The sequence below is a fragment of the Stegodyphus dumicola genome, chromosome 9 (genome assembly GCF_044657685.1).
Source record: "Stegodyphus dumicola isolate Sdum_Otavi_A_Nest chromosome 9, ASM4465768v1".
Classification (NCBI taxonomy): Eukaryota; Metazoa; Arthropoda; class Arachnida; order Araneae; family Eresidae; genus Stegodyphus; species Stegodyphus dumicola.
The window spans coordinates 39,704,466-39,726,753 of NC_140776.1; positions in this window are offsets into that span (position 1 = coordinate 39,704,466).

Sequence of the window (22,288 nt, forward strand, 5' to 3'; positions counted from 1 at the left end):
ATCAAACTCTATTCCATTCATCAAGAAGAGAGACAAGAAATAAACAAAAGACATGATGTATTCTCATCAAGACGTTCTACTTTTCTTTTTTTCTAAAGTGGTGATTTTATTAAGGAAAGAAAAGTTAACTTTTGCGAAAATGAACCTGAAATGTGCATAAATGCCAAAAATTAATTGATCTAATCAGATGCTCAGAATTTGTAGCATTATTTATAGTAGCCATTTCTTTAAATGAAATGGCAGAATATCTAATTTAAAGTAGTAAGCCTCAATTATTTATAAATTCCAATATAATTTAAAATATTATACGTTTATATGATATAATTTAAAATGTTAGATGCTTTGAGATGATTTAGTTTAAAATATTAATATTTGTAAGATGGTAATTTAAGTTTTTTAAAAAATAATTTAAAATATTTTTAAAAAAGCTTAAATTTTAGGTAAAACGGATATCAAGCATTTGCTTAGTGTTTGTGCACAGGTATGACATTATTGATATTGCCATTCAAATACTTTTTGTTTTCTTTCAGTCTGTCTTCTCAGTGAATGGACTATACACACAACAATAGGTTAAATACAAAGAAATTTATTAAAAGAAAATACCTTCAGAACAGTATCTGTGATCTTATCTGTAAGGCCAATTTTTCTAGTAGAATAACTTAAAAGATGTTATTAACAAAATTAATTATTTAATCAGTTAATAATAAAAAAATTATAAATTCTTTTTTTTAAAACTGCTTAGTTAATTCTGTTCAAATAAAAGAATTTTTAATCTTCAATCAAAAATCTTTAAACTGTATTTTAAAATTTAATCCCATCCCTTCCAGTGAATTTTATCTAAAGCAATCACATATTCCAGATGAATAGGGATTTCTGTGGAGATGTCATTTCAGAGAAGTGATTTTCAGTACTGATGTTTGTTTATGTGACCAAAATGTGGTCACTATCAGAGGTTCACTGTATTTAAATATGTATATGCTGATGGACAAAATTAAAAGATGGAAAACATTTTCCCACATTTCTCTTAAAATACCACACAAAACTTGGTCATTTGGTTGCTATAAATGTCACTGTGGCGCTGGTATTACTAAGATGGGTTTACATATTCCTGTGGGCGTCACTATGCCAGGAGGAATATAAAAGTCCACGTCCAGCTGCTCAATTCATTCCGATCTGCAATACAGAAGTGATTTTTATCGTCTTTCTTGAATAATCTTGTATTTTCTGTTGTTTTCTAAATGAAATGAGTATACATCATTGCTTAGACAAAGGTATGTGATGGAGAATCATAGGTAGGCTAATGCAGAGCAGTCCCAAGTCCAGGTTGCAAGAGAACTGGATGTAACACCAAGTTTCATGTTTAATTGGTGGAATCGAGTGAGACGGTGGCCAGAAAACCAGGACAATTTTGCCTGACAACCACAATGACCAATGATGACCGGTATTTGGTATTTTCACCCAAGCAACCTATGACCTCTACAGCCACACAACTGTCTCGTGACCTTGCTACTGCCACAGGAACATCAGTTTGGAAAAAGACAGTTACCCAAAGGCTCCATGAGACATAACTGTATGCCAGAAAGCTCACTATTTGCATCCCATGCCCTCTCTCCCACAAAAGAGAGCATTTACAACAGTGCATACAACACTGAACACATCTTCAATCCGCTATCTTCACGGATGAGTCCAGATTCGGTCTACAACCCGATTTTCAGCCATTAGTGTTATGGGGGGAACCTAGGACCCATACCGTCCCACCGACATCATGGAAAGGGATCTATATTGTGGTGGAGGAGGGATGATCTGGGTAGGGATCATGCAAGATGCCCGCACACCACTCCATGCGTTTGACATTGGTTCCGTGAATGCCCAGAGGTTCAGACAGAAGATCCTAGAGTCCTATGTGTGATTTTTCACAGCTGCTGTTGGCCCTGAGTTCACTTTTATGGATTACGATACGTGACCACATAGGGCCCACTTGGTTGATGACTATCTGGAAAGCGAGGATATTCACCAAATGAATTGGCAACCAAATCTCCTGACCTTAATCCTACTGAACATGCTTGGGATGCTCTTGCTACTGCAATACCCTAACCTATATCCAGAACTGTGGATATGGGTTAGCATAGTTATTTACTACTACAGGAGTTAAAAACTGCTCTAGGGAGGAGTGGATGCAACTTCCATAGGCATTCCTGAACTCTCTTGTTAACAGCATGACTACTCGTTGTACATGCTGTCTGTCTGTAAGAGGCGACCACACCATACTAGCCACATTTTCACTGCCATCTTTTAACCTCAAGTTTGGATTCTTGGCCATAACTCGTGCTAGTAAATTTCATTTTCATTATTGTTATGCACATTTTATTGTCATACAATATATACTATAACCATACCTAATTTCATTTATTTCTGTCCAGTATTTCTCAAGATATTCCTGCCTTTGGACAATGTTGCCATGACTCCTGAATGGAATACTTTTATATGTTCTCTAAATATCACTAGTTTGGTGAACTTCGTTTTTGGCAGAATAATGGGATGTTTTTCGTCATCTATTAATTCTGCTTGTTCTAAACGACCTCTGACATGCAAAACATCGCTACTGTCCAGATATGGTGCTAAACTGTAAAGCTTCGAATCTAGTGTTATTAGATTATAATAACTTGTTAGTTATTGAATATTAATCTAGTGTTATTAGATTATAATAACTCTAGTTATTGAATATCCGAAAAATAATTCTCTCTCTGGACTTGTTTTATCCAGTACTCCTCAGCTTCTTGGATCTCCAATACAGTAAGAGGACCTTCTTCACAGGTACGTTTTCTTAGCTTGGCGACAAACCGCTTTACCCAAGCTGTAACTCTCAACAATTTTTCCAGACTGCTGAATTTGATAATGTTTAATGCAGTTTCTCCTTCTGGAACCGTCACCTGAACATAAGTGCTTAAATGTTCCAAATTTTGAGTATCAGTTTCTACTTTAAACTTCTGTTCAGGCCATTGATCTTCAGAATCTTTCAACCATGATGGACCATGCAACCAGTTATTATCTTTCACCAATGTATTTGCTGTTTTACCACGTTTATCTGCTGGGTTTTCCGACCCTAGATAATATTTCCACTTATCAGGCGAAGTACAGTCTTGTATTTCTGCAACTCTATTCGACACGAACTGCTTCCACTCACACGCTAACCCCTTTACCTACCACGAGCAAATTTCTGAATCCGTCCACAGAACTAACCTATTTACCAAATCCTGAAACATTTTCAATAAATATTTCCCTAACCTAGCAGCAACTACAGCCCCCATCAATTCCAACCTAGGGAGGGAAAACTTTTTTAACTGAGCTATCCTGATATGCTACCAAGAAACTTGATGTATATAATAACTTACTTAATATTCCTGGTAGCATCAGGCCAGAAGGCGAGTCATTTCATTTATCTGCATGCAATTTATCTTTGAAAATGAGTTTTGAAGAAACTATTGAGAGAAATAGAAAACTTAGAGGTAAAGTTCGTACAAGTGTAACAAAATTAATAAGGAAATTGGATGAGGAACTGCAAAGCGAGAATCCGAACTTAGAAGTGCTGCAGGAATCGCTTTCAGTGTTAATCGAGAGAGAAACTAGCTTGTTAAAATATGATGAAGTTGTTAATGCTCAAAGCACAGTTCAGGAATTAGAGGTAGAACATTGTTTAGAATACAGCGAATCCATCATTAGATGTAAATCGAAAGTCAATAGATATATTCAAAATGTGGGTAAAACCGGAACAACTTCACAAGTTTCGAAAATCAAAACTAATTATAATACTAAATTACCTCGCGCTACTTTAGAAACTTTCAGCGGCGATTTATGTAAATTTACTGAATTTTGGGCTCAGTATAAAGCTGCCATTCACGAAAACAGTATGCTTCAAGATGGTGAGTAAAGATCTTAAATAGTTAAATTTCTCAACACAAGACATTTGGGAAAAGTGTTCCATCCCTTGATTTTGTCCACCAGCATATATAGCAGTATAAAACAAGAAAATATTGCATCTGCAAAAAGAGGTGAAGGATACACATATAGAGCCAAGCCTCACGTGGTAGTTGAACCCGCATGTAGCTAACCAGATAATAGTCTATTCTTTTTTCATGATATTTATAGTATAGTGTCATTAAGTTATATCGATATAATAACGGAAAAGGAGGAAGAAAATTCCTCATAACAGTATGACAAAGGATTATTTTTGAATGTCAAAATTGCAATTTAGCGGCGCTGCATAGGCCTTTGGTGACTGAATCTGAAAATGAAATAAGTTACATGTGACAAATTTGAAGATCGAGTTTGTCAGTTTTGGCAACTAACTGTGGTAACAACTTTAGTAAGGAAGTACATTTTTAAGTTTTCAAACTCTTTACGCACATTTTCAAAAATCTGGACGTACTTTTCGATCCATCATATGAACAAACAAGTCCATGAGAAAGAAAACATTTGTTTCTAAGTAAAAGCAAATATCCCAATCATAGGAAGAAATGGCTGGCTGGGTTTTTGCATTTTGTCAGCAAGCTTTCATTAACTTTGAGCAGATTTGGATTGATACTAATATTTTATAACATTTCTGTAATAATATCGACAGCCTTCTTAGAATTCCAGTTTATTGTGATGCAGTGTGCCATATAAGTTGTTTTTCTCTTTATTGAGACTTTTTCCTGTGTTTAATAAATTGGCGACTTGATTATGTTGCTAATACGATACGCATAATTTATTTGAATGCGGCTAATGAACAAGTGCAGAAAACATCTAGAAATTTCCATTTAGAAATCATCTAAGGGGATCATTTCCATTTAGAAATCATCTAAAGGGACAAATATAGAAAAATATCACATTCCAATGGAAATGATGTTACGAAATGTACAGGTGCGGTAAGATGGCTTCCCCACAAAGCAGTTTGGGGGTTGCCATAAAATGCAAGGGAAGTCACGTTTGCCATATTTGGCGAGAAATCGCACATTTGGCGACAAAATCGGCGATATACCATGGACGGATGGAGAACTTTCTGGAACGAATTCTCACCGGTTTAGCCCAGAATGTTCTCGAACACAAGCCGAAAGCTAAAACCCTGCTAGTCTGCAGTCAGGGAGTGCCTCGCATAGAGTGTGCGCCTCGTCTGGCGAGCTGATAGTCAGTCAGTATCGAGTTGGTGTCTCGTCTAGCGAGTCAATCCCTGCGGAGTCGATCGAGTTAACAGCCGGACAGCGAGTACCGAGTGGGTCGTCGAGTTCACCGAAGGAGTCTCGCAGTGTGTGCATCGTCGGGAGAGCGTGTTGAGCTCCGAGAACGACTTAACCGAAGAGTCGGGAGCCGTGCTCTGTGTGTCGTCGAGTGCATCGCGAGTTGTAGCGTGGAGAGTCTCGAGAGTACGTGGAGTTCCGAGAACGACCGAGCAGAGTCGGAAGCTGTATTCTGGTGCTTTGCAGTGAAGCTGTCTCCACCATGTTAGCTTGATAACCTGAAAGCTGTGTTGCTGATCGTGTCAGCGTGTTTATAACAGTTCGACGACAGTAAACGAGATTTTGGAGCTGTCCTGATTAATACCGGCCAATAAAGTGTGTTTCGATACTTCATCAAGAAAAATTGTCATTATTCACTCCAAATCCACACGAATATACGTAACGTGAAGGAAAAAAATAACGTAACAACTGGTCTCAGAAGTGGGATTTGCGAGTGAATGCCAGTCATCCGCCTGCAGAGGAAAGCTATGGCGGAGGAAACGAAGATTCTGATGGACTTCTTAGCCGAGATCAAAGCTGGACAGCAAGAGATGAAAGCGGAACTGAAAGAGTTAAAAGTCAGAAATGTCGAGATAAAATCTGGATATAAAGAGATGACAGCTGAGATCAATGCCGCACTGAAAGAGATGAAAGCGGGACTGGAAGATAAGAAATCCGGGGGAGAAGAAATGTCGGCCAAGAAAAGGTGCAAGAGCAGCTGAAAGTGGAGCTCGCAGAAAAAAACTGGAGCTATAAAAGAAGATGTGAAATTGACAGTAGTGTCATCTGGAGAATCCAAGGATGAAGAAATGAAAGAAGCAGCTAACGAACTGCCTGAGAAAGATCCAGAAATAATCGATGAAATATCTAACGGAATTAAAGAAAAAGAACGAAAACATGAAGAAATAAAAGACGGGAAGGAAGATTTTGATTCTCACCTGCCTCATGTTCCCACGTGAATAGAGATAGAAGAAGTGAAAATGCGCCTTTCAAGTTCGTAGAACCTGATACTTAAGTTGTGAAAACGGAGTCAGCAATTGTTGAACCATCTGAAAGTGCATGTGATGCAGAGATGGGAGAAGCTGACGTGCAGCTTAAGCAGTGTGCTCCAGTATTGCAAGAAAATTCACCCGCCCTCGCAAATTATGTGTGCGCCTCATAGTGCAGGTTTTACAGACAAGAACTTAATTCTAAACTAGGATACTTCTGTTTGTAAAGAATCAAGTTCCGTTCATGACTCTGATGCAGAATTTGGAACTGGTTCCCAGGAAACGGAGGTGAATGGGCATGTACCAGCGGCTAAAAATATGGAGGTGGACTGTATACATAATGAGAAGGAACTACAGAGTGATGAACAAACTGTTTCAGATCTCCCTGTGGATGAAAAGTCTGAAAGGACTGAATCTTCAGACTGTGATATGCAAAACAGAAATGCATCTGAGAACGGCAGTGGAAAAGCATTTGACTCGGCTATATTTTAATGAAAAGACTGAGACTGAAATTCATTCAGAACTTTGATTTGAATAATTTAAAATTATGATGTGATTAATTTGTGTATGTAACTTCTACATAGTGTAAATATCTGTTTCTTTAGTTATGTTATTTATTTATATCTTAAGTTTATTTCATTACGTTTTGTTTGTATTGAATTAGGCTTCTGACCAAGGATTGTACTGCCCGGGACGTGCAGTCCTTGGGAGGGGGCAGTGTTCCGAAATGTACAGGCGCGGTAAGATGGCTTCCCCGCAAAGCAGTTATAGGGTTGCCATAAAATGGCAAGGGAAGACAAGTTTGCCACATTTGGCGACTAAATCGGCGATATACCATGGACGGATGGAGAACTTTCTGGAACGAATTCTTACCGGTTTAGCCCAGAATGTTCTCTAACACAAGCCGAAAGCTATATAAACCCTGCTGGTCCGCAGTCAGGGAGTGCCTCGCATAGAGTGTGCGCCTCGTCTGGCGAGCTGATAGTCAGTCAGTATCGACTTGGTGTCTCGGCTAGCGAGTCCATTAAGTTGACAGCCGGACAGCGAGTGCCGAGTGGGTAGTCGAGTTCACCGAAGGAGTCTCGCAGTATGTGTATCATCGGGAGAGCGTGTTGAGCTCCGGGAACGACTTAACCCGTGCTCTGTGTGTCATTGAGTGCATCACGAGTCGCGTGGAGAGTCTCGAGAGTACGTGGAGTTCCGAGAACGACCGAGCAGAGTCGGGAGCTGTATTCTGGTGATTTGCACTGAAGCTGTCTCCACCGTGATAACTTGATAACTTGAAAGCTGTATCACTGATCGTGTCAGCGTGTTTATAACAGTTCGACGACTGCGTAGAGTCATTAGGATTTTTTGGAAGCCAGAGAGATGAAAAATTAACAACCGCCTTCCCCGGGAATCGAACCACGGACCTCTGGAATACCGGCCCAGTGTGCAGAACCACTACACCACGAAGGACGCTAGGAAAGTGGGAGAAATACCTTATAACTGTAAACGAGATTTTGGAGCTGTCCTGATTAATACCGGCCAATAAATTGTGTTTCGATAATTCATCAAGAAGTGTTGTCATTATTCACTCCAAATCCGCACGAATATACGTAATGTGAAGAAAGAAAATAACGTAACAATAATAAAGGTAACCGTCATGTGTATTGATATATTTAAAAAACTTTTTTTTTTCTTCAGAATCTAATGAATCCCTTAGCTTCCGATTTTTTTAATAAACTCTTGACTTGAAAAAAAAAAAAAATTCGTTTCTTTTACATCGCAAGAGCATGGCTGGCATATCTCTTTCTATATATCATATCTATCATGATTTTCTGGTCGCCTTCTATTTTTAATGATCCTATGCTGCAGCGATACTACACATTTATAAACATCCAAAATTTCTCCGGAATTCGAGACCGGGTCCAACAATACGACAATTTACAATGCTAACTGCTATACAGATGAGGGCGGCAGAATAATTCTGCATATATGAAATAAGTGTCTGATTTGGAAGAAGCGTAGCATGGAATGAGGTTTCCAGTAACAGCTGTACTTACTTGTACCTCATTAGATATGGATCACCAACGCTTCATCTCATCGATACAGGGATGAAATCCTCAGACATTTTGTGGTCCTCTAACTGAGAATAAATTCATTCTGATAGATCTGGGATGTCCAATCCATGGCTCGCGAGTCACACGTAGCTCGCGCGACCATTTGATGTGGCTTTCATTGCCTGCTTCATTGCCAGGTCTGGTTCCTTTTCAGTTTTATGAAGTCAAGGGTTATGAGGGTAAAGGAAAAGTCGAATTTCATTTATGCTCCACTGTCAAAGGTGCAATCGACACGCTATTTTGCATTAGACGTTGCACAGCGACATTGCGATCAGTATTCCATGCGTCATCATGGACGTGACAGTGTGTTGCTTTATATTGACTTGAATGCTGACTTTTCACTCGATGATCCTTATCGGTAGGTTTGATGGACAACGTTTAGTTACCACCATCAGTGGCTTTGCGTAGCCTGCATAAAGCACACATCAGAGAACAACAACGAATTTTCGAAGTTGTGCGTGAAAGAGTTGAGTTTGGTGGTTGCATACAAGTGCTAAAAATATTCGCTTCTTCTATGTGTGTTAATCATTAATTTTTAAGAGATATTATTGATTTTATAATTTCCCTAATCATGTCATCATATGAGCCGGGAGGAAAGAAGAAAAAAACAGACCTTCAATTATAATTTTAACGGTGAATGGAAAGACAGATATTTTTTCATTAAAGAACAACTATATTTGTTTGATTAAGCATTTAACAGAAAGAAAACAAAAAGAACGACATTTTACAACAGTTCATAAAAAAATTATACTGAATATCCTTCGATCAGCAATCAAAGAAAATGTAAAGTGTTGAAAAGCACATTCATTGCCCAACAATCAATATTTACCAAGTCCGCAAATAAAATTTAGGTTGCTACGGTTGCATATATACTTGCAATTCACAAAAAAGCCCTTTGAGGGTAGCAACATAATTCAAGAATTAAGGATTGCTGCAGAGATATTTCAAGAAGCTAAAATTAAGAATGTAATTATCCAAGATGTCCAATTATCCAGAAATTTCGTCATTCGTAGAATGGAAGCTATGTCTGAAAACGTCAGAAGGCAAATGAAAGAGGATTTTCGAAAATACGTTAAGTTTACACTGTGATCAATCAACAGTTATCTGCAATGTAGTTCAAGTAAAATGTGTTTATAATGATGGCCTTTAATGATTGCTCAAAGAATTCCTCATTGTTTTGCCGTTAAAAGACAAGGCCAACGGATTGAACATTATCATATTCGAATTTTCTTCTGCATAAAACCCTTGTGTTCGTATAGACATGGCACCTACCATGATTTATTCTGCTATTGATTTCACCACAGTAGTATGTAAGAATGATGCTGACTTTCGGAATTTTTTTAATTTGCAACCCATCATACATCAGCAGGCATTATATACAAATATTTTACGTTATGAACACGTGATGAAATGTGTGTGTGTGTGTGTGTGATTATGGCAAAGCTCGAGGGCTATCTGCCTAAGAGGATGGATGCCTTCGTGAAGGACTTTCTAAGGGAAACTGGCTCATATACACGTTACACATGGGGAAAACCACGAAAACGTCCATGCAGCCAGCCCGTTCGCGGGATTCGAACCTCGGACCGAACTACCAGTGTTCAGCGACTTTACCGCTCGGCCGCTGGTGGGCTAAACACGTGATGAAAGTTTTCTAAAACTGTAAATTCTTTTCCTGCCAGACAAAACCGGATTTATATTTGATAAGATCCTACGCTATTTGAGATATGAGTCTCTTATGATAGATGTGAGGCATTTTTTTTTTTTTTTTTTTTTTTTTTTTTTTTTTTTCTTAATACGGGATATAGTACAATTTTTTATGGTGACACCAAGAAGGTGGGAGCCCTAAGCTTTTGTATAAACTTTATACGTATAAGCTTTTGCAGCTTATACGTAAATCTGTCACTGGTGCCAGGTCACTTCAGAATAGATTGTTCAAAATGCTAACTGATGGACTTGATGCTGAGTATGGAACTTTAATGTTACATTCTGAAATTAGGACTTAGTGAGGAAAAAGACCTGCAACGATTTTTAAAGCTTTTCATAGAGATGAAACAGGTTTTAGAATCCAGAAATGAAACTTATGAAAAAGATTTATAGCTGATCATCTGATTTAGCTTTTCTTACAGACCAGAATGAATAAACTAAATCTTGAACTTCAGGGCAAAGAAAAGACTATTATTGAGTTAATAGGAAGTGCAAACGCATTTAAAACAAAATTAAATTTGTGAATGTCCGAAAGAAAGGAAGGTAACATTTTGTAACTTTACAAATTTGGAGAATACAAGAAAATTTAAACAATTAAATAGTCTGAAAATCTCTTAGAGCTTAAAAATAATTTCGAAATTAGATTTTCTGATTTTCGTAAAATTCATCCCAAGGGTAATGCTCGGAGAACAGCTTGTAAAGTACAACATTGGGTGTTAAAGCTGTTTTCTGGACAACATTCCAGCCCATTTCTTCATTCATATCGAATCCATTTCTTTATACTACTAACTCCGAAATATCGCAACAGATTACAGCTATGTTAAATAAAAATTCTGGTGTTCTAGAAATAGAAATAACTAATTTTCAGTCTGATTTACAATTGAAAACAGAGTATCACAAACAGACTTCTGGATATTCGTAGACGAGAAAAAGTAGCCATTCTTAAAACAAACTTTCCAAAGGCAAACTTCTATTTTGGATCAACTTACCTTTGTGAAAGTGGTTTTTCAATAATAAACATGTTAATATTAAAGTCCAGATCCAACATAATAAACAAACGTTTGTAGGACTGCAGAAATTTAAGCACTGCAATGCATGTACCAAAGTACAATAAACTCACAGAAGACATGCAGTGCCAGGTTTCACATTAAAATATGCTTTCCTGTATTTAATTTGCATCTTATTGAATTTTTAATAAGTAGTATTATAAAGAATACATAATTACACTTGCCAAAATTTTTTAGAATCTAAGTTGGCTCCCGTCAAGTTAATTGTTGGCCACTACTGTCATAGATTATGGCACCAGGCCAAATCGTGCTAATTGATGGACGATTTCCTTTTCCACAGAGAATTCAAACATGTTTAGACATTCTAGGGAAAGAATTACTGCTAACTTGTCGCCCCGACAACAGTTCAGCAGCTGGATGCCGCTGTTCTATAGGATTGCGAGATCATAACTCAAATCCTGCCGTAATAATCTTATTAACTCCAATATTGCACCTCAGAGATGTGCAATATTGCTTCCATCAAGGGAAACCACCCAGTTCATTCACACATTTTGTTCATTTTTATGACATAAACGAAATGGGCATTTTCCGATTCACGAACAAGAAACACGTGGAAAATCTATTTATTCCCTGATTTGTGCTTAATTTTCTTTTTCTCGTAGCTCCGAACAATCAGCTGTACATCAAATAACAAAACTTTTCATCATCTTCAGTTTATACCTAAAATTAAAATTCTCCTACCTGTTTTAAGCAGTGCAGTTCAGCTAGTTTGCAGCTTCAGGAAACGGAATAAAAAAATCATAGGATTCGGGAAAATGTATCTTTTTTCAATGCCTAATTGTCTTAAGAAGTCCAGGATCTAGGAACGTGTTCTGGTATTTAATGATGGCAATAATTTTGTACTTAGATTTTAGACTAAAGATTTAGTTAATTAAGGAGAGTCTTATAGATATTTCAGATGAAAACTAGACCGTCTCTTAAGCAAAGAAATAATATGTTGCTTTATCGACTGATTTTTCATCGGCTCCAAAATGCTGCGAAGAAGAAGCATAGTCGCCTAGCTTTGTATACTGTATATCTTCGCAATATGATCATTTCTAACTTTGGCTCACCGCAAGAAATAAGTACGTATGTTGAAAAGGGTTCTTGAAGTTTCTCTTTAATCGCAACTACCTCACATCTATATAAATCTCGCATGCAAATGAAAAAAAAAAAAAAAAAACTATTTGTGAAATTTCAGAGCTCAAAATTAATGTACTGAACAAGTAAAGCAAAATCAAATTCATAAAAAAAGAAAAATGATGCAGACTAGTTTCAGAGGTTCTTTGAGCGGGACGATTAGGTTTTCTGTACCAAGAAACATGAAAAATCAGCTGCGCCCTAACCGAGATTCGAACCGCAGATATTTTACCCCTGTTTGGTCTCTTTATTTGGTTAAAACTGTTATTACAGTTCTGCATTTTTAAATTGGGAAGTAAGTATACGCATTTACAATAATGTTTGAATATTTTTCTCGAATGAGACATTATTTCAGTTTAATTAAAAATTGCCATTGTACTAACAATTTGAAAATTATCCTGTTTTGCAAGAAAATAAACATTTCTCAGTTCTAAAATTTAAATATTATTTCAATTTAGCTTCGAATAATAATACTCGAAATTTCTTTCGTTTTAGGTTATGTTAATATTTTCGTTTTAGACACAGCCCCAATCCATAATAAAAGAATGAAGCTGTTGCCTACTTATGCTGCCTTTCACTTATCTTAAACACCCAAGCAGCCGTATACCCCGCCAAAGTGGCGCATGTAGAAACAATATTTGTTTTTTAATAATATTTTGAAATAAGTTTACTAACGATTATACCATTAACATAGTTTAAAAAATTTATGTTTTAAGAAGGCTATATTATGTACTTTTGCATTAATTTCTATTCCAAATGTACACTATCACTTGCTTCTAAAGTATAATAATGATAAAAACAAAATTCTGTTAGAGTTGCCCGTTGACTATATATCTATTTCCCAACTAAATTTATTTGTGAAGCCTTTACAGTTTGAACAGTACAACGAAACTCATGGAGAGTTTTTAATACGGCATATAGAAAAGTGAATTCATTTTAGGACGAAAGCTTTGGAGCCCTGTGTCAAAATGCATTTAAATTAAAATTGTAGTATTTCCAGAGAAAGTTTAACTAGCATTTTATATTTTTTCACGACACATGTATAAATACAGTTGACCTGTACACGCATCTTTTATCAAAAACTAAATGACGTATGATTACTCTTATTAAATTATAATGATGGTATTAGATCCTATATTACTTGTAGTGTTAAAAAGTACATACACCAAAAAATAATAAATAAATAAATAAAATAAACACTAACATACATTTTAATGAGTTCAGTGTAAGCCTTCTTTCCCTATTTTGTCCCATTTGATAGGACCCTAATGAATTAGTTTTGTAGTTCGTTTCCTAGCACTTTTAGGAAGATATGAGTGCTAATGTATAGATGGAATATGCAAACATATAATGGCTTTCAGGCTTCGTACAATCATTTCTACCGCTTAAACACGAATAAAATCAAAGAAAAAAAATTATTCATATATTTTCAAAAGCAATCGTATGGGTACATTGCTAGGCTTGTAAGATATTTTCTACATTAAAATCCAAATTAATTAGTGGTTTCCAAAACTTGAAATCTGCAATGGTAACTTCATCCAAGGGTAAGATACCCTTGTAAGATATTTTCTACATTAAAATCCAAATTAATTAGTGGTTTCCAAAACTTGAAATCTGCAATGGTAACTTCATCCAATGTCATTTATATGTATTTTGCGTAAAAGATCTTTATATTTGAAAGGAATCAATACTGATTTATTGTATGGAAAGAAGTTTTGATAAGAATTTGATTTAATATAAAATTATATGTCGATTTCGGTTAGCATTTAGATATTAAAAAAAAACTACACTGCTCAAAACAATTAGGGGATATTGTGAGTTCAGTATGAAATAACAACATAATCGACAACTTTTTTACTAAAATTGAAAGGGAAAATTATAACGTTTAAAGTTTGGAATATGCAAATTTTGTCTGTGATCTCGAAAACTAAGCGTTTTACATAGGAAGTGAAAAGCGAGCTGCAGAATTTCTTCTGTAGGAGCAGATTAAAAATCACCGTCATGCATTGAATTGAATGTTTTGTAGCACTGACTACAATGTCTCAGCTCTTCTAATTTCAGCAAGATGACCTAGCTAAAATTAGAAGCGGGTCAAAAGCAATTCGTTGTAGCGGAAGTATTAGGAGTTCCTCAAAATGTCATTTTCAGACTATGGAATCGGTTTGCGGAAACTGGAAATATTCCCCGAAGATCGGAACAATGTCGTACGTACGCCTGCAACAACAAAAATGAGAATCGGTATTTAACACTAAAGCTCCGTTCAGACGGCGGCATCCATTCCGAGCTGAGACGTTGAACGTGTAGCACGTACTTTGGTGACGCTCTGATCTGATTGAATACTAACCCAGTTCTGTAGGCGGTTAGTGATCGTTCGTTCATCCGGAGCTGTGATAGCGAGCGTGAAGGTCGCACTTTGGATAAGCTCTGTTACGCTGTTGTAAATGTGCAATCCTTCAATTATTTTAGAATTTTCTACTTATTTAAATTTTGTAAGTTATACTATCACGTTGTCTTGCCACATAGCCTAATTGCTGGGCATAGCTAACTGTCAGGGGCCTTGAGTGCTATCCACTACACATCCGCCTGTAGAGGCAGGCCGTCGTGCCCAACGAGTCACTCACTTCCGTCACTCGCTATCCACCACCAAGCAGCTTATTAGGCTCGCTGAATACATTGGCAGCTCTCTACATAATCATCAGACTGTCGCCTTACTCATGCTATACGTGGCAAAAGCCTTCGACCGCGTCTGGCATGAGGGGCTTATTTTCAAGCTTATTAACCACGGCTTTTTGCCTGCTCTTATTAGGATTATTCACTCTTTTTGTGAGGGCGCAAATTTCACTTTTCTATAGGAAAGGACTGCTCGGACTTTAAGATAATTAGGGCTGGCGTCCCACAAGGGAGTATTTTAGGTCCTGTCTTGTACTTATTTTATGTCGCAGATCTAACAAGGGCCAACCTGGATTATAATTATTTTCTTGGATGCTACGTTGACGATACTGCACTAGCAGTGAAGTCGGCAAACCCCAACTTTGCGATCCGCAAACTGCAGAGCATTATACCGCAAATTGAGCACTGGTGTCGAAAATGGCGGATATGTATCAATGCGGATATGTCCCAACTACTGATTATAAGGAGGAAGCACTCACGGACTAATATCACTGAAAAACTTATGTTCTTCAACACTGAGGTCCCCCGTGTTAACAAGGCAAAGTATTTAGGTCTTGTACTCAACACCAAATTCAACTGGAAATTATGCACGTTCGGGGGAAAACTATCGGCGTGATTCAAAGTCTCACCCCTCTACTCAGTTACGATTCAAAATTAGACTTACGAAGAAAGAGGCATCTCTACATTTCGGTCATCAGACCCCTTTTCTCTTACGCCTCGCCTGCATGGGCTACCATGAGGACTATGGATTTGGACAAGCTGCTGCGTACTATGACTCATGCACATTACTGCGTCTCAAACAAAACTCTACACACGGATCTTAAAATCGAGCCTGTCCTAAATTTTCTGCACCGGATGAACGATAATTTCTTTAAAAAAGCAATTAATTGCCCACGTCTCAAGAATCTTAAAGTTCTTGATTATATCATCTTAGAAGAGGAGGGTGAACTCAGACCACTGGCCGCCCACCTGTCCCGGGACGCTAGCTTTCCGGCTGCACATATGGTATATAGCACACCCTTTTAATTTAAATTTGTATTGTATCCTTATGTATGTAATGTTAAAAGTAGTACTGTATTTTCTTATTTAATCCCTTCGTACTTAAGTTGTAACTCATTGTATCCATGTTTTGTATCTTAACATATTTTATCTCAGCTGTGCACTTATTAGGAACTGTCAACTTAGGATGCTCTCCCTTGATCTTTTCGCATCAAACGCACTAGGCTCCGCCTCTCAAGTTCTCTGCGCTCTCTCAGGCCGCATATTTAACAAGTGCACATCAGCGTAGGGGTTTCGAAAATGGACCAATGAGTTTCTATTTTTCTTGTGATGCTAAATCTTCAAGCCTGTGAGCGTATGTTGTTTACGTTTTAATTTGTATTTGTTTCGCAGTTATAAATGTATGGCGTAATAGTAGAAAATCTCGTAGTGCTTTCGTTTTATGAGTTTAATTAATCGCTGACATTTCACTTTCGCGATTTTTATCACGCATTAATATTTGGAATGATGTTTACGACATATTATCGCTCAGAAAATGACTCAAGCTACAATCAGCTTCGAATATTGTGCATTTACGCACCTGTGGATTAACAGAATTTAAGTGTACAATTTTTTTTAAATTCTGCTGAGAAGGACTGGAAGTGTTACAACGAATCTGGTGTTTCTTATTTCAGTGCTTGGATTCTTTTGCTTTTTAAAGTGTAAGATTCAGAGTAATATTGCGTATGATCTGATTATATCCATTGTTAACATTAAAAGTTAATACGTGAGTAAATTAAATATATTCGTTGTGAATAAGATAAATTCGTTCAGTTTGATGAGTACTTCTTGAGTAGACAGTACATGCAAGAGCGAGCAGTTATTAAATGTGAAATTTAACACACTAAATATATAAGCATCCAAATTAGCAAAGTTCACTTTGAACAAAATTCTGCATTGGTTATTATAACATATTTTTCATATAAATTTCAATAAAAATTACTGACTTCTATTTACATATATAATTGGTATAACTATTTTTCTCATATGTATAGTTTTATGTAAAGATATCATTTGGGCTCAGATATTATCACATATTTCTTTCTTCATCTTAGTTACCACTTATTAAGTAATATTTCACATGGCTATTTTTGCGGAGTATCCACTTCCAAGTTATCCACATATACTTGCCCCATAACGCAGGCATTAATACTGACACCGTCACTACAGCTACCACTATACAAAAACACTACATTACCTTTCACATCACTACTAAACTAGTGTGGCCCCGCCACCACCGCCTCGCGAAACATGAGGAATGGAACTGTCGTAAAACAAACCCAAATGGAGAACAACTCTTTGAATTTATAAACAACGAACCTGTTTATTTCTTTGCGCCTGAGGAATACACTTATCTTGCACATAACCCGAACAGAGGGGACATTCTTGATCTACTACTTACCTCCGCTTCAATTCCAGTATATCTTGAAGTTGTTAATGATCTAAGCTCGGATCATTTACCTGTAATGGCCACACTTGGAATCCTAAAAGACAAAATGACGCAGGAGAAAAAGATTACAGACTGGAAGCAGTATAATCTGATCTTAAGTAATAGCACCTTCCTGAACACAGCTTTAAGAACCAAGCAGAACATAGACTTAGCTGTGCACCTGTTTACTAACAGTATCATTAATGCAGTCAATACTGCCACCAAGAACATTCCCATTAAACAGACATCTGGAAGACTTCCCCCCACACACATCAAAGATAAAATCAGAGAAAGAAATAGATTAAGGAAAGCCTGGAATCGAACATGGAACCCGAGTACTAAAACGGAAATTAATAGACTGAATCGTGACATCAAGCAATCAATTCTTCAGCTCAGAAATGACCTTTGGGACGAAAAAATCATGAAATTTAATGAACCAGACAATGCGTTCTGGTCATTTGTCAGAAATCTAAAAGGAAAGGTTGTAGCGAACAAACCACTTCACTTCAATAATAGCGTAGCTCTCACTAATAAAGAAAAAGCAAACGCCTTTGCAGAACATTTTGAAAATCAGTTTAAACCGAATGAGAGTCCTTGTGACATAGACTTCGCTTATGATATAAGATACTGCATTAATGACTGGTTTACCTCACCGGAGGACTTAGAAGAATATCTGGAACTCACCTCTCCACATGAAATCCAAGAAATCATAAGGAAACTAAAAAACAGGAAGGCACCGGGCTATGATGCAATAACCAACCTAGCGATCAAGAACTTACCGAAAAATTGTATTTCAAGATATGCCAGTATTTTAAATGCTTGCTTAACTATCAGATACTTTCCGCTTGCCTGGAAAAGAGCCAAAATGATTGTCTTACCTAAAGCCAGCAAGGTTACCATCGCCCAGAATGATTTAGACCTATCAGTTTGCTTCCCGTTTTGGGGAAAATTTTTGAACGCATCATTTATCATAGAATCCATCCATACTTAGAGAAATTATACATAACAGACATCATGTGGCTTTACTCATACTAGACGTGGCCAAAGCTTTTGACCGAGTCTGGCACGAGGGTCTAATTTTCAAGCTCCGTTCCCTTGGCTTCTCCAAAACTTTAACGTGTCTCATCTACTCATTTATGAAAGGCAGAAGTTTTCATGTTTCTATTGGAAATGAGATTTCTGAAGTCAAAAGAATTCACGCCGGCGTCCCGCAAGGGTCAATTTTAGGTCCGATCTTATATATTTTCTTTGTGACTGACTTCCCTAAAACAAGCTTTAACTATAATTACTTCATTGGCTGTTATGCAGATGATACGACGCTTGCTGTAAAATCAATGTGTCCTAATCAAGCTGTCAGGAAACTTCAACAAGTCATGCCGCAAATAGAATTTTGGTGTACCAAATGGCGTATTTCAGTTAACGCAGATAAATCCAAACTGCTCATTATCCGAAAGAAGAACTCTGCCACTAAAATCACGGAAAAGCTTATTCTATTTGAGACAGAAGTTCTTAGAGTACGCAAGGCGAATTACATTGGCGTTATTATTAATAAATTTTCCCTAAAAGACCAACTGACTCATGTCAGGGAAAAAAACACTAGAAGTCTTAACCCACTTATTAACGACCACTCTAAACTGGACTTAAGAAGAAAACGGCACTTATACATCTCTGTTATACGGCCAATCTTCACGTATGCATCCCCTGCGTGGGCATCGTTAGAGACAGGGACATATCTAAATTACAAATTACACAGAACAAGTTGCTGCGCACCTTCACGAATGCGCATTATTTTGTATCTAATAGGACTTTACACAAGAACTTGAAAATTGAAACTGTCATAGAGCATCTTCATCGCTTAAACTCCAGCTTTTCCAGAAAGCAGTTACATGCCCTCACATGACAAAATTACATGTGTTTGACTACATTCCACTACCGGAAGATAAAAAGTTACGACCACTGGCAGCCCACCTAGCCAGAGATCTGAACTTTCCTACATAAAGTAGAATATTCCTGTATATAGTTGTACATATTGTATATAGCTATTATGAATACTTTTCTCATTATTTCATCGAAACTTTTATATGATAGCTGATCTTCCAAACTGCATTTTTGTCACTGTAACTATGTATTTGCAAATGTATGCTTTTGAGAGTTTGTATTCTTACAAACTCGTTCTGTCATGTAGTATACTCTCACAGTATCTTATCATAAAAACTCATGATTGCTTTACCTCGCACTGCTCCGTCTGCGACGCGTCTTCTTGTCTGGCCTAATTCCTAGGCTTGCGGCATCTTGCTCGTCCCCTTCTGCCTCACCTCATTCTCTTAACTCCTTCCACGTCAGACTTCCTACCGTCATGTGCCTACTGGCTCTCCTCATGAGCTGGAAACAGCGCGCTTCACACGCTACTCCAGCCATACTTGTTCCGATCGGATCGGATCGCATTTGTTTGTATTTATTTCAAATTCCTTCAACCAGGCAGTGAAATCTTCACAATTGCTTATATTTGATCCAATTTCACAATGAAAAGTTTCAGAAGAAATGGATGATGCTTTAATTATTTTGTACAGAAAATTGCGTGGTAGAATATTTTCAACCATCTTGCTTAAATCTTAAACCACGCGAAAGATGATGTGACATGACAGAAATATTACTGGATGCCCATTGGTCCATCCAAAAACCACTCCCTCGGTGGCTACGCAAATGTGCACTTGTGAAATATGCTCTCGGGCCATGTGGCTTCTTGGACACACCCTCTACCTTCCCATCTTAGTCCTCCGTAATCCCATGTCCAGACAGTTAACGTCAGGAGCCCACTGAGCATATCTCGCTGAGCCGGTAACATCGCGCTTCGCGCGATAATTCGGCTATAAATGTTCGGTTCGGTTAGGTTCGGTTCAGACGGCGGCATAAAGAACATAGAGGCATAGTCATAAAGGTATAAAATAGGGAGTTCCGTTCACACCTGAGAGACGGAGGTCTAAGCTGAGGCCAATGAGAGAAGCTAAATTTGCGCGTACTTGAATATGTCCATACTTTTCGCGCGCTTTTCAGCTCACCATAAAGTTTTACTGGTTCAACAGAACGCTCTTTTATCTGCCCTTCTTATAAGCCAAGGGGCAACAGAAGAAGGTTAAAAAAAAGAATGGTCTAGAGATATTTTTTTGGAATACTTGGTTGGCATATATTTCTTTGCAAAGCAGTATGGAATATTTCTGCATTGTACTGTAGTACTCTCTATACTATTAACATCCACATGCATATTTATATATATAAAACCTTCTACAATTTTTATATATAATTTCTCTTAGGAGAAATACGATATTCTAAATATGCCTAATTAAAAAAAAATCTTGAGGATAAGTGACAGATAGCCTGTATATAATATTTTTCCATTTCGCAGGTGGGAAAGCAATTAAGCAGAAAACAGTACTTACCATATATAATTTTTTTTAATTTGTTTTCAATCAAAAGGAACATGTTTCTGTGCTTAGCACTCCTTCTTCACTGTCGATCATTACAGTAGTTGGCGGCACTACCAGTATCAATTATCAGTAATACTAGTATCACACAACTAGTCACCATAACCAGCAAACACAACTAGTACAATACTATGAAACGTTCATTCAACAATGTATTTTATGCTCAATCATTAAATACATTTTGCTGTGTTGCCAGCTGCTTGTATACATCTATTTCTAATAATTTGCATGTATAAGCTGCACACCTGAATTTCATATGCTTTTTCTGAAAAAAAAAGGGTGGGTTACACTCGAGAGACTACATAGTAAACACTAACTTTCAGGAATTTTTGTGAATAATTCTGAAACTGGTATGTTTACATCATATGAGTAATTCAAACTAAACTCTGCTCTGCTGTGAGATGTCATAGATGTAAGTTTCTATGACAATTCTTCACTCACTGGCAGACATGCATATTAAAGCACTAAAAAGAGTTTAATTTTAACTCATGCTGTCACTTCTATTTACGACCAATATCTCAAAATTAATTTCACATTGACAAATTTTAGGTACCCAAGTCTTCAAATACAACAAAATTATAAACATTCATACCTTATCCAGGAATTTCTACCAGTGAAATAGCATGAATTTAATGATCAAAATTTCATTCAAATGATAGTAATAAAGAGTGGATAATAATAACAAATACTATTCATTAAATTATAGTCCATGTTATAAATTATTTGTGCTATTCAGTTTCATTAAAAGTAAATTCTTTTCATGGAGAACGTAATTAAAAAACAGAACAGAACATCAACAGGAGACAAAACTGTCTAGACTATTGACTGTTGTTTAAAGGATATTTCACTACATTTTTTCCTTCTTGGAATTCATAAGAGCATTTTCTCAAAAGATTAATTTTTTATTACTTATACAAAGCTTACACCATTAAATTAACTATTGTGACTATTCATAAATAAGTGAAAATAATTTTTTCTTTTTTCTAAAAGTAATATTTTTACTGAAAAATAAAAAGCAGCAGATTCTTGATATTGATTTGATGTTTTAGTAAAATTAATTCATGAAGTTTGTTTGGAAAGAAAATCAGTATTTGAAGAAAATAGCAATACAATATTTCCAGCTTTTTCAATAAATTTATTCTTAAATACAAAAATAATTATTCAGAAAGAAAAGGATAGTAATAATTTACACAAAAATAATAAACAGAAAGAAAGTAATAATAATAATTTACACAGAAAAAATAAAATTTTTGCAAGCATGCATTTTTTTAAAGAATTTTCATAGTAAAATGAAAAATAATGCATGGGATCAATGATCTACAGAATCATACACAGCGTGCATGATCCTGAGCTTAACTTTCACTTTACGAGTTTCATCCATATTTTTCAATTTATTGTGAAAACTCATTAAAAAATGCATGTCATCATTGCAGATG